Below are 5391 nucleotides of genomic sequence, written 5' to 3'. Positions count from 1 at the left end.
CCCATTTGACCCAGCCATCCCATTACTGGGTATATACCCAAAGGATTATAAATCATGCTGCTATAAAGACACATGCATGCATATGTTTATTGTGGCACTATTCACAATAGCAAAGACTTGGAACCAACACAAATGCCCATCAATGATAAACTGTATTAAGAAAAGGTGGCACATATACACCATGGAATACTACGCAGCCATAAAAAAGGATGAGTTCATGTCCTTTGTAGGGACATGGATGAAGCTGGAAACCATCATTCTCAGCAAACTATCATAAGGACAGAAAATCTAACACCACATGTTCTCACTCTTAAGTGGGAATCCAACAATGAGAACATATGGACACAGGGTGGGGAACATCACACACCAGGGCCTGTCATGGGGTGGGAGGATGGGGGAGGGATTGCACTAGGAGATATACCTCGTCATATAAATGACGAGTTAATGAGCACAGCACACCAACATGGCACATGTATACATATGTAACCAACCTGCATGCTGTGCATGTGTACCCGGGAACTCAAAGTATAATTAAAATAAATAAATAAATAAATAAAATAAGAAAGAAAGTATCTGTGAAACCTCTTCATATTGTTTGGATTCATCTCACAGATTTGAAACTTTCTTTTGATTCAGTAGGTTGGAAACGCTCTGTTGAATACACAAAGCGACATTTAAGAGCCCAATGAGTCCTACAGTGAAAAACCGACTATCCCCTGATAAAACCTAGAAAGAAGCTGTCTGTGAAACTGCTTTGTGATGTGTGGATTCATCTCAGCAAGTTAAAACTGTCTTTTGATTCAGCAGGTTGGAAACACTCTTTCATAAAATCTGTGAAAAGTCATTTGGAGCCCATTGAGGACTATAGTGAAAAACCATATATGTCTCAATGAAACTGGAAAGAAGCCGTCTGTGAAACCACTTTCAATGTGTGGATTCATCTCACAGGTTTAAACCCGTCTTTTGATTAAGCAGATTGGAAACACTCTGTGTGTAGGATACCTGAAGAGTCATTTGGGAGCCCATTGAGGCCTATAGTGAAATACCAAATATCCACTGATAAAAACTAAAAAGAAAATACCTGTGAAACCACTTTGTGATGTGTAGATTCATCTCAGAGAGTTAAACCTGTATTTTGATTCAGGAGGTTGGAAACACTCTTTTTTTTCATATATATATATTCTATTAGTTTGTACTAGTACATTCTCATATTACAAAGCAATTTAAAGGAAGAATCTTCCTTTTGATATTTGAATCACCTGAAATGACACAAACAGAACTATACATTCAGAGAAATCTCATTTGCATAACAAAAAGACAAGTTAAACAACAAAAAAATTTTTCCTTTCTCACAGGTAGACATTGAAGTGGACCTAATTCAGTTTTCCTTTTAAAAGCTGACGCAAACAAAAGTAGTTTAAAACCTATTTAAAATGAATAAAAAGTTGGTTTACTAAACTACTGTTCTCTAGCACCATTTTCTGTTTTCTCTTGTTGGGATGCAGGTTCTTCTTTGTCTGTTTTTTCTCTTGCTCTTTTCACAGCTCCAGTTGCACCATTTTCATCATGTTCATCATCACTAGCAAATTTCGTTTTCTTGCCCTGAAACTGTACTTTTCCTTTATCAGACCCAGGCTGGGCAGCTTTATTACCCTTTCCTTTTCCTTTAAATCTATGACCTTTTGACTTCCATTTGTTTACAGATTCTTGTTAGTCTTCTATTATTTTTTTCAGTGCTTCTTTTTCCACCTCTCCTTCTAGTGCTTCCCAAGTCACTTCTTTGTTCTTTAATTGAAGGTTACCATTATTTGCATCTTTGGCTTTACCCAGTGCTTCCTTGGCTTTTTCATTAATTAGAATTATGCCCTCTTTTGCTCCGCTGATGAAGTCTATCCATTTTATTTCACCATGACTTGAGAAAAGTATGTGTAAATCTTCTCTACAGGTCTGATCATCTAAATCACCCGAAAATTTCAGCAAGCATCCAATCTTTTCTTCTAGAGATTTCTTTTCAGCATCTTCTAACTTTTATTTTGCTTCTTGCTCCTGTTTAGCTCTTAATTTAGCTTCCACTTTTTTATTTTCTTTCTTCATTTTTTTTTTTGGCAAAGTAATCATCCTTGAAAAGTATTAGCAGGTCTGTTTCTTTGTACTTCTGGCCAGGGGTCTCTACAAACTTCTTAGCAGATTCAATGCTATCAAACACAACAAAAATTGATCCCTTAAATGCTTTATGCAATGTTCTTCTCATTTGAATATATAGTACTTGACCTTTATCTTCTAACCATTCTTTTATGTCTTCAAGAGTTGCATCAGTTGGGAAGTCTTTAATATAAACAGATCTGTTTTTTACATCATTTTTATACTCATCAGTCACTTCAGGTAGGGCTTTGCTTGGAGACTTTCTGATTTTAGTTTTATCTTCACTGATTTCCATGAGTTCTGCCTTGGATTTGCTCAATGCTTCCACAGTTACATTAAAGTCTGTTGTTAGACGGTTCAACCTCATTTTGATGACAGATTTTGGCCTCCAGGGCAGCCATCTTTTCATTATCACCATTTTCAGCCTTTGTGGCTATCTTTAAGTTTCCGGCCCACAGAGCCATGCCACAGGCTCACAAACAACAACACCAATGACTCCACTTCCCAGTGCCACTGGCTGGCTTAAAGCACTCCAGGAAGATGGGGACCGTCGGAAACACTCTTTTTGTAGAATCTGAGAAGGGACATTTGGAAGACCTTTGAGGACTACAGGGAAAAACAGAATATCCCTGAATAAAAACTAGAAAGAAGCTATCTGTGAAACTGCTGTGCAACGTGTGGATTCAGCTCACAGAGTTAAACCTTTGTTTTGATGCATTAGGTTGGAAACACTCTGTTTATGGAATCTGTGAATGGACATTTGGGACACCATTGAAGCCTATAATGAATAACCAAATATCCCCCAATAAAATCTAGTAAGAAGCTATTTGTGAAACTGCTTCACAATGTGTGGATTCACCTCACAGTGTTAAACCTTGCTTTTGATTTAGTAGTTGGAAACACCTTGTTTGTAGAATATGGGATAAAACAATTGAGAGCCTATTGAGGTATAGAGTAAAAAACCGAATATCCCCAAATAGTAACTAGAAAGAAGCTACCTGTGAATCTGCTTTGTGATGTATGGATTCAGCTCACAGAGTTAAACGTGTCTTTTGATTCAGCAGGTTGGAAACTCTTTGTTAGTAGAATCTGCAAAGTTACATTTGGGAGCCCAGTAAGGCCTGTAGTGAAAAACTGAATATCCCCTGATAAAAACTAGAAGAAACTATCTGTGAAACTGCGTTGCATTGTGTGCATTCATCTCACAGAGTTAAACCTTTCTTTTGATTCGGCAGGTTGGAAACACTCTGTAGAATCTCTGAAGAGACATTTGGGAGCCCATTGAGGCCTATAGTAAAATACCCAATATCTATCTACCAATAAAAATTAAAAAGAAGCTATCTGTGAAACTGCTTTATGATGTGTGGATTCATTTCACAGAGTTAAACCTGTCTTTTGATTCAGGAGGTTGGAAACACTGTTTTTGTAGAATTTGAGAAGGGACATTTGGGAGACCACTGGGGACTACAGTGAAAAACTGAATATCCCCCAATAAAATCTAGAAAGAAGCTATGTGTGAAACTGCTTTCCAACTTTTGGATTCATCTCCCAGAGTTATACCTGGCTTTTGATTCAGCAGGTTGGAAACACTCTTTTTGTGAAATCTAAGAAGGCAAGTTTGAGAGCCCTTTGAGGCCAATAATAAAAAAAGTATATCTTCCTAAAGAAACTAGAAACAAGCTATCTGTGAAACTGCTTTGTGATGTGTAGATTCATCTCACAAAGTTAAACCTTTCTTTTCATTTAGCAGTTGGAAACACCCTGATTGTAGAATATAAGAAGAAACATTTGGGAGCCCATTGAGGCCTATAGTGAAAAACTGAATATCCCTAGATAAAAACTAGAAAGAAGTTATCTGTGAAATTTATTTGTGATGTATGGATTCATCTCAGAGGGTTCAGCTTTTCTTTTGATTCAGCAGGTCAAAAACACTCTGTTTGTAGAATCTGTGAAGGGACATTAGAGAGCCCATTAAAGCCAACAGTGAAATATGGAATAGTCACTGATTAAAAACTAAAAAGATGCTATCTGTGAAACCACTTCGTGATGTGTGGATTTATCTCACAGAGTTAAATATTTCTTTTGAATTGCAAGTTGGAATCTGTTAGTAGAATCTGCAAATTTACATTTGGGGGCCCATTGAGGCCTATAGTGACAAACGGAATATCTTCCAATAAAAACTAGAAGAAAGGATCTGTGAAACCACTTCACATTTTGTGGATTTATCTCAAAGAGTTAAACTTTTCTTTTGATTCATCAGGTTAGACACACTCTGTTTCTTGAAGAAGCTTACGGAGGTCTACAATGAAAAACCGAATATCCCCCGATAAAACCTAGAAAGAAGCTCTCTGTGAAACTGCTTTGCAATGTGTGGATTCATTTCAGTGAGTTAAAACAGTCTTTTGATTCAGCCGGTTGGAAACACTCTTTTGTAAAATCTGAGATAGGACACTTGGAGCCCATTGAAGACTATAGTGAAAAATCTAACATCCACCATTTAAAACCAAAAACAAGCTATCTGCTAAACTGCTTTGTGATGTTTGGATTCATCTCACAGAGGAAAACCTGTCTTTTGATTCAGGAAACTGAAAAAAGAGATTTGGAAGACCACTGAGGCCTGTAATGAAAAACTGAATATCCCCTGAAAAAAACTGAAAAAAAAATTTAACTGGGAAACTGCTTTTGTGATGTGTAGATTTATCTCACAGGGGTAAACCTTTCTTTTGATTTAGCAGGTTGGAAAACACCTTTTGTTGAAGCTGTGACAGGACATTTGGAATCCCATTGAGGACTACAGTGAAAATCAGAATATCCTCCAATAAAATCTATTAAGAAGCTGTCTCTGAAACTCCTTTCAATGTGTGGATTCATGTCTCAGAATTACACATTTCTTTTGATTCAGCAGGATGCAAACACTCAGTTTGTAGAATCTGTGAATAGAGATTTGGAATTCCATTGAGGTATGTAGTGAAAAACTGAATATGCCCCGATAAAAACTGGAAAGAAAATATCTGTTCTACTGCTTTGTGATGTGTGGATTCATGTCCCTGAGGTAAATCTTTTTTTTGTTGTTTTTTTATTAAGCAGGTTGGAAAAACTCTTCTTGTAGTATCTCTGAAGGGACATTTGGGAGTCCATTGACACCTATAGTGAAATACCAATTATCCACAAAAAACAAAACAAAGCAAAAAACAAACAAACAAACAAAAAACAGAAGGAAGCTATCTGTGAAACCACTTTGTGATGTTG

At 36.8% G+C, this 5391-nt stretch overlaps 1 pseudogene; it reads right to left on the bottom strand.

Moving 5' to 3' along the window:
• Positions 1-1294: 1294 nt before the first annotated feature.
• LOC129138598 (lupus La protein-like) lies at positions 1295-2595 on the bottom strand (annotated as a pseudogene).
• Positions 2596-5391: the final 2796 nt, after the last annotated feature.

Source organism: Pan troglodytes, chromosome X, assembly GCF_028858775.2.
Source record: "Pan troglodytes isolate AG18354 chromosome X, NHGRI_mPanTro3-v2.0_pri, whole genome shotgun sequence".
Classification (NCBI taxonomy): domain Eukaryota; kingdom Metazoa; phylum Chordata; class Mammalia; order Primates; family Hominidae; genus Pan; species Pan troglodytes.
This window is presented reverse-complemented; position numbering and strand designations above follow the sequence as displayed.